The sequence below is a fragment of the Myotis brandtii genome, unplaced genomic scaffold, assembly GCF_000412655.1.
Source record: "Myotis brandtii unplaced genomic scaffold, ASM41265v1 scaffold5, whole genome shotgun sequence".
Classification (NCBI taxonomy): domain Eukaryota; kingdom Metazoa; phylum Chordata; class Mammalia; order Chiroptera; family Vespertilionidae; genus Myotis; species Myotis brandtii.
The window spans coordinates 323614-332443 of NW_005369060.1; the positions used below are offsets into that span (position 1 = coordinate 323614).

Sequence of the window (8830 nt, forward strand, 5' to 3'; positions counted from 1 at the left end):
AAGAACTCTACATTGTTGCCTTTAGCACTATTTGTCCCAGAATTAGTTTCTTTAGGAGGTAAGAGTGAGAAACATGAATATCACTTTTTAATGGGTAGGAGAAGGTCTGGCACCAGTGTGGCAATAGTTCACCTGCCAACCTAACTTAACTTTAAAATGCAGATACACAAAGGGGCATGTGGAGAGAAAAATATGTATATTAATATTACTTTTTGTTTAAATAAGCAAAATGAGCTCATATAGTAAATATATCTTTAAATCTGTGACTGTCAATGGCAAATTTTTATATAAAAGTTGGTTACAGAATATCAGCTCATATTTCTCACTCAGTTTTCCTCTGTTCTTTATCCTTACCTTAATGGTGAGGAAACCATTTGTGCTTATTCTGTTTTCTTCATAACACAATATTATTTGTAAGAGACCAGAAGAACCAAACACTATTTGGATAAATGTACATAAAAGTATAAAGACACAGAACGTACATTTTCAGTGACCTTTTCACAAGATACCATCTTCTACACCTATAATCAATGCATCATGTCAATGAGAATTGCTAGGTGGTCTTTGTGCTCCAAACTAGACAATACATTTTCCATGAAGGTTTGTCTCTACTTATAAGAGACTCTGAAAATCAGTATGGACATTGATACAAAAATCAAATTGAAGGGATAGAAGAAAAATTCTAAACTATTCAGACAAGTATATTTGTAAAGATGTAAATAAGATCCTTTTAATGGACATTTATTTAATATTATATAAAACCAAAAATATGTTAGATACTGGAGGCCAGAGATAGGACTTCAGAGCTAAGAAAGAATAGTAGAAAACATTAATATGTAAATAAAAATAACAAGAGTATAAAATTGCATATGTAGAATCTTATTAATTTTCAGAAGGTGCAGAACTTCTACTGAAAATACATTGTTTTAAGGCAAATAAGAAATATAACATTTAAATTATTAGACTTGTATTATTTTCTCTACTTCAATATACTAGGCATGTGTTTATTCATTAAACTAATTGCTACAATTCCACAGGTAGTTTTTGTTGTTGTTAATCCTCACCTGAGGATATTTTTCCATTGATTTTTAGAGAGCGTAGAAGGGAGAGGGAGAAACACACAGAGAAACATCAATGTGAGAGAAACACATCGATTAGTTTTCTCCCACAAGCCTTCAACCAAGGTACCTGCCCTTGACCAGAATTTAACCAGGGACCCTCCAGTCTGCGGGCTGACATTCTATCCACTGAGTCAAACTTGGTAGACCTCCACAGGTAGTTTTTAAAAGCCTACTCTGTGCCAGCAATTATGCTAGCTGCTTAGGAAAAATAATTAAGGAGAGACACTTTTCTGCTCTCAAAGGCAGAATCTCAGGCCAGATACAGATAAATGGAGAATCATTTATTAGAGGATGGTAAATGCCATCAAGGGAAAGTCATCAGGACAGAAACAGAATCTTCATAGACCCTACATTTTAGAATTATGCAACTGCAAAGGTTGAAAGAACTGCTGTGGTCATCTATTTTTCTATAGACCAGTAAACTGAAAAACAGAGAGAATAACAGTGTAGGTAGAGACAGAGGCAAAAAATAATAATATTAATAAAATAAAATAAATCACATGCATGTTCCAAAAGCCCTACCATGCAGTCTCCAGTTACCACATGAAATGGTTGGAGTGTTTGGTTCCAGAAGAGTTTAATGTCCTCCATGTATTTAACCACGCCATTCAATAATTGAATAATTATTGAAACAAAGAACTATAAGGTGTGAGGCAGAGGTTATTCTTTAACTGAAACAATTTTCCAAAGAAATACTCAGGGAGCAAAAACAAAAAGTGTTTCCCTTAAGGAGAGGAAGAAGATAGGGTTGTCCACTTTCACCACTCTTGTTCAACATAGTATTGGAAGTCCTAGCCACAGTGATAAGACTAGAAGAAAAAATAAAAGGCATCCAAATTGGAAAGGAGGAAGTAAAGCTGTCATTATTTACATTATGTACATAAAAAACCCTATAGTCTCCACCAAAAAAAACTACTAGATTTAATAAATGAATATGGCAAAGAAGCAGGATACAAAATTAACATCCATGAACTGATGGCCTTTTTATAGACCAATTAGAGGCTCAGTACATGAATTTGTGCATGGGTGGGGTCCGGCCACCAGGCCCCAATTGGGGCGGATTGGGGTTGGGCCTGTTGGGAGGAGGAGATGGCGGGAGGTTGGCGAATTTGTGCATGGGTGGGGTCCGGCCAGCCAGGCCCCAATTGGGGCGGATTGGGATTGGGCCTATTGGGAGGAGGAGATGGCGGGAGGTTGGCTAGCCGGCTGGCTGGGGAGAGGGGCTGCGGGTGATTGGCCAGCAGGCACAGACCCCGATTGTGGTTGGGGGGCCGATTGGGGGCAGGTCAGGCCATGGGGAGGGGCTGTGGGCAGTGGGTCAGCCGGCCCTGCTCCTCATCTGGGGGGAGGGGGTGATCAGGGGTGGAGCGGTCAGGGGGAGGGGAAGGGCTGCAGGATGTTGGCCAGCCAGCCCCACCCCCTGATCAGGCTGTTTCGCTGGCCACAGTGGGCGTCATAGCAACCAGTCGTTCTGGTTGTTACCGTGTTATAGTTGCTGGCTTTTTATATATATAGATAATGAACTCTCAGAAAGAGAAACAACAAACAAACAAAAAATCTTATTTACTACTGCAACAAAAAATATATAATACCTAGGAATAATCTTAACCAAGGAGGTAAAAGACCTGTATTTAGAAAGCTATAGGACATTGAAAAAAGAATTAGAGGAAGATACAAACAATTGGAAGTATATACTATGTTCATAGATTAGGAAAATTAACATAATTAAAATGTCCATGTTACTCAAAGCAGTCTACACATTCAATGCAATCCCTATTAAAATACCAATAGCATATTTCACAGATCTAGAACAAATACCCCAAAATCTATATGAAATCATAAAAGACCCCGAAAAGCAGCAGCAATCTTGAGAAAGACAAAGTTGGAGGGATCAGAATACTGACACAAGAACAGGCATATAGATCAATTGAACAGAACAGAGAACCCAAGCCATTATGCTCAATTAATATTTGACAAAGTAGGCAAGAGCATACATTGGAGCAGAGACAGTCTGTTCAATAAATGGTATTGGGAAAATTTGACAGGTACATGCAAAAAAAATGAAACTAGACCACCAAATTACATAATACACAAGAATAAACTCAAAATGTATAAAAGATTTAAATGTAAGTCCTGCAAACATAAAAATCCTAGAAGAATGTAGTTAGCAAAACCTCAGACATCTCATATAGCAGAATTTTTACTGATATATCGCCTACAAGATAACATAGGCAGCAAAATATCAGATATTTCACATAGAATTTTCTCTGATATAATACCTAGAGCAAGAGAGACAAAAGAAAAAATAAACAAATGGGACTATGCCAAACTGAAAAGCTTCTGCACAGCAAAATAAACCAGCATCAAAATGAAAAGGGAACTCAGTGTATGGGCGAACATATTTGCTAATGGTACATCTGGTAAGGGGTTAATTTCCAAAATAAAGTACTCAGACAACTCAACTAAAGGAATACAAACAATCTAACTGTTAAAAATGGGCAAAGGATCTGAATAGACACTTCTCCACAAAGGACATAAACATGGCCAAGTGACATGAAAAAATGCTCAATGTCACTAGTCACCAGAGAGATGCAAATTAAAAGGACAATGAGGTATCACCTCACACCTGTCAGAATGGCTAACATCCATAAATCAACAACTAACAAGTGCTGGCAAGGATGTGGAGAAAAAGGAATCCTAGTACACTGCTGGTGGGAATGCAGACTGGTGCAGCCACAATGGAAAACAGTGTGAATTTCCTCAAAATGTTAAAAATGAAACTGAGGATATATCCTAAGAATCCCAAAACACCATTCAGAAAGAATATATGCACCCCTATGTACATAGCAGTGCTGTTTACAATAGCTAATATCTGGAATAGTCCAAGTGCCCATCAGTAGATTAGCATACAAAAGTGTGGTACATTTAAACAATGGGATACTATGAAGCTGTAAAAAGAAGGATCTCTTACCCTTCTGTCATCATGGATGACCTGGAGATTATTATGCTAAGTAAAATAAGCCAGTCAGAGAAAGACAAATATCACATGATCTCACTCATATATGGAATCTAAAGAACAAAATAAACTGTCAAACAAAATAGGTCCAGAACATGGAACATGGAACAAACTGACAGCTCTTAGAGGGGAGTGGGGAGGTAGGGAAGGAAGAGATTAATCGAAAACTTACATGCATATATGCATAACCCATGGACACAGATAATAGTGAGGTAAAGGCCTGGAATAGGATGGGAGCAAGGTGGAGGGGGGCAGGGAAGCGTCTGTAGGGTAACTTAAACCACAAACATTTTAATTATTAATGTTTATTTTTATTATTATTGCTGAATGGGTAACCTGTTTTTTTTCTAAGCGTATAAGAGGTTGAGTTTCTTAAACAGAGTGCAGATTTCACTCAGAATGACATGGGTGTTAATGAGGCTGTTTATATGTTCTAATGATTACCCAGGGAGCTGTAAAAAAGGCTGCTGGATGCCATATGAAAGGACAGGAGCATTTAGTTAGCACTTACTAAGAGTGAGGCACCATTTTGGTTCTGAGATAGATAATAAAAAACCTACCAAATCCTAGGCCTCCTGGAGGTTATATTTTTTAGGGAAAAACAGTCACTAAGCAAATCAGTCTATTTTCAGATTTCTTGTATTGACTAAGTGTCCTGAAGGAACTGTACTAGATAAGGTGATTGAGAATAGCAGAAACCATTATGTTAGATGGGGGCGGGGCGTGGGGGGTCAGGGAAGGCTACAAAGATGAAACTGCCTTTAAGCAGAGCCATGAGTGAAGTTAAGAAGAAAGAGAACAGGGAAGACAAAGGTGCTGAAGCAAGAGGAACATTGGTGTATTTGAGGAAGGAGGTTCCTATGGCTAGAGTGCAGTGACTGCAGGGTGATTAATGGGAGGTGAAGGAGATGGGGCCTGATGTGTAGGAGCTGGGTTCCATCTTACTTGCAATAGAAAGTCAAAGGATGGTTTTAAGGGAAGGTACAGGATGTACCTTGTGTTTTAACAGGATCACTTTGCCTGCACCTGGGAAATAAATGAGAGGGATTGAGAGTGGAAATTGGGTGCTCTGTTCCGGGAGAGATGATAGGGGCATTTGCTAGGGGAATGAGGTTTAGAGGTGGGAAGAGAATAGATCACATATATTTTGAGTGAAAATTTTGTTGGTGGATTAGACATGAGGGTGAGAGAATGAATGAGCATAGTCAAAAATAATTCAGAATTTGGTCTGAGGAACTGGGTGAATAGAGAGTACCATATACACAGAAAAGGAGTTTTGCTTTACTAATTTTTGGACAGTAAACTTCAGTGATGTCTATCTATTATCAATAGAGACATTTCCATGACAAATATTTAGTTTATAATAATTGTGTGGTGCAAAGTGATAATCTGTGACTCATTTTAGAAATATTATCTTGACTCTTGTTTTCATTTCACCCCAAGTTTTAATGAGTGAAGAGAAACATATCCTATAAAATCATGTTTATAAGCCATTCTCTTCCTTCAGAGTAATTTGTACTACATTGCTTCAGGTGAATTTTGGGGTATAAAGAAAAATTTGTGTTAAAGTAAGGCCTGGAAGACCTGTGTGAGAAATGTGGTTGATAAATGTTACAAATGAGTTGATTATGTCAGAAATTAGTCTTCAATTTGCTTAATTTAACTTTCTTTTAATCAGAAAACTAAGATGCTTTACATATTAGAACATACTTTCTTGGATCAGGCCAAAAAGTGTGACTTTTCCTTTGCAAAGCTCTCCTTTTTATGCACCAGATTCTCTAGCATTCTGAATTAATAATAAGTCCATCTAAATTAGATTTAGGTTGTAGGAAAGGGAAAGATAGCCTTACTCTAGGGAAGGCAATTGCAATTTTTATAGGAACCTGAATATTGTAACTACTGCATATTCAGGGTGTTTGTACTAGTAAGTTATATTAAGAGATAACTTGATAACAAATTTCTAAGAGCTGGGTCAGAGGGAAATATTAAACTGGTCCCTCGCAAGTTCTGCAGGCAAAGTTAAAGAGTGCATTTTCATGGAGGCTCTCCTTTATACTTTAAGGCCTGGCTCAGGAAAAAGTTTCTTGAAATATTAGCTCCCCGCCCCCCCCTTAAAAATATAGCATATTAACTTGTTTTTAATATTTTTAAACAAGTTGATTATTGGTTATTTTAATACTTTGCTAATGTGGGCAAAGTAACCTACCCTGCCATTCTCCTCTGTGAAAGCATTGAAGAGACTATTCATTCATATAACCGTCATCCATGGGGTGCTATGATGTGCCAGCAACCACTGCATCATAAATCCTTACCCAACAGCTAGGAGGGCATTTGGGAAGACATCATTACCCAAGTCAGTATTCATTGTTTTTACAAATCCATGGGAAAAAACATCCTTCTTATTTAGCTATCCCAGAAATAGCATATGACTCTCAATCTTCATCGATATTATCCACTTATGACTTTTCTCAAACACTAATTACTTCTAAACATTTCCTACTGAAGTTAATTGTATCCTTCAGCTTTGTTCCTTGGAATGCCTATGTTGTAAGAACACCACTTTCTCCCAATAATAGATTTTTGTTTTATAACCCCATTTTCACCGACTGCACAATTGATTGTTCACTTTCTTTTTCTTGACTCTTGGACCTATGCATTGGCATCAGTAAAGTCCTTGATATCCAAAGCCATTTCTAGGCCTTAAGAACTGGCTTGAGACCAGGGATGAAGTTCAGAACTGTTAGTTCTTCTTGGCATTAATCAAGACAAATAGGAAGCAGGAGACAGGAGGGAATAAGGCAGATAAATTGGTCTTTATTTCTCCCCTCAGTGAACTGCAATGAAAGTCTGTTTCCTCTTAGCAAAGCTTCCAGACAATCCTGCCATACAGAAAAAAGGCACATCACAAGCAACATATCCTTTGCATCGCCTCACATCTTTTCTGGCCTCAGTTACCCCTTCCCACCGTATTACCTCATCTTCATCTCCCTGGGTTTGCACCTCCCAAAGACATTGTCAACATTCTAATCCTTACCCCAAGCTCTGCTCTTTTCAAAAGATCTGTTTTAACTAAGATAGATGGTATTATTAATCTATTCATTTAGCAAAGATTGTGGGGATTAGAAAGATTTATATGATCTCCTTCTGCCTACATTCTTTGAGTTGCTATTAGTTGTTCACAGTATTTTTCTATGATTAGTTCTGAAGAGCAGAACAAAAAAGTCCTTTTTTCAGAAGGCATACAAACCTTTTCTTATAAATGAATACATTAAGTGCGTGTCAAATAAATGAATCATAAATGAGTACATTAAGTGAGTGTCAAGTAATGGTGCGATTGCACTAATAGGCATTTTGGCATGTCATAGAATGTAATAAAGCAAAAGTTATTCTGTGGCCTGATAGGATACATAAAGATTTATGTCATTATCTTCTCCCTATTTTCCTCTCAAATCTTAAGTTAACTTTGGAAAGTAAGCAACATGAAAGATGGGATTCTAAGTGATACTTGAACCTTTTCTTTTTCAGCACTCGTTTGAAATCACTAAGATAATGAAGATTTTAATCATTTTAATATAGCCTATATTTATATAATTAGGTATCATAATTACATGTTCAAATGATTATACAAATGAACACTCATTTCCTAGTTAGAGACAATTAAGCTAACTATGTAAATATATAGTAACTAGAGGACCGATGCATGAAATTCGTGCAAGAGTAGGCCTTGGCACCCCGGCTGCCTGGCCCCTCACAGCCCCAGCTTCATCTGGAAGGTCGTCTGGACAGTCGTTCCACTGTTCAGCCATTTGGTCGATTTGCATATTACACTTTTATTATTATAGATGGAATGAAGTCACAAAATAAAATGACTTTCGTCTAATGAATGTTAGAGAAAAATAAAAATACATATTTGTTTAAAATACTATCTGATCAAAGTTAGCATTTTCTGTTTATTAGAAATTTGATGTGAATTGTATTTACTTTTCAGTGAGACTTGTAATAAGATTGCATTTTTACCTGACATAATGACTGAATAAATTTATTAGAAGAAACACATTTTTTTTTCTTGAAGTGTCATGGTAGCATCATGGATTGTATGTCATATTCTATTACTTGATAAATTCAACATATATTTATCCCTCTTTTTTTTAAACTGTGTATTTATTTATTTTAGAGAGAAACATAAATCTGTTGCCTCCTGTTACCAGGGACCAAACCTGCAACCTGGGCATATGCCCTTTCCGGGAATTGAAAGGCAATCTTTCCATATATGGAAGAATGCTCAACCTACTGAGCAGCACTGTCCAGGGCAAACTTATCTCTTTTTTGGTTTTGTATTCTCAACATGTGCTGTAACCAGAAGGTATTGACTCTTTGAATATTCTTGATATCTTGGGGCTTCTTAGTGTTATGCACAGAGGTAGTGCTGATGGATATACATTTGGAGTAATGAGCTCACAAGTCTTTATTATTTTCTTTACTTAAGGAATACAATATATGGAAACTGCTGATGAAAGAACTAAAGTTTCAGATGTGTTAAAACCTTAATTGATAGTATCTATAATTTACCTCAGACTAGTTAATGTTTTTACTATTATAATACAGGACTTAAGAATATAGTTTCATATATATGCACATATATATAACATAAAATATAAACTTAAATATTGAAGCTATATATCAGATAATTTTA

At 36.7% G+C, this 8830-nt stretch overlaps 1 protein-coding gene across 2 annotated transcripts in view; it reads left to right on the plus strand.

The window, feature by feature from the left end:
• MDGA2 (MAM domain containing glycosylphosphatidylinositol anchor 2) overlaps nt 1-8830 on the plus strand; it is a 528724-nt gene that overhangs the window by 75427 nt on the left and 444467 nt on the right. The window lies entirely within an intron of this gene.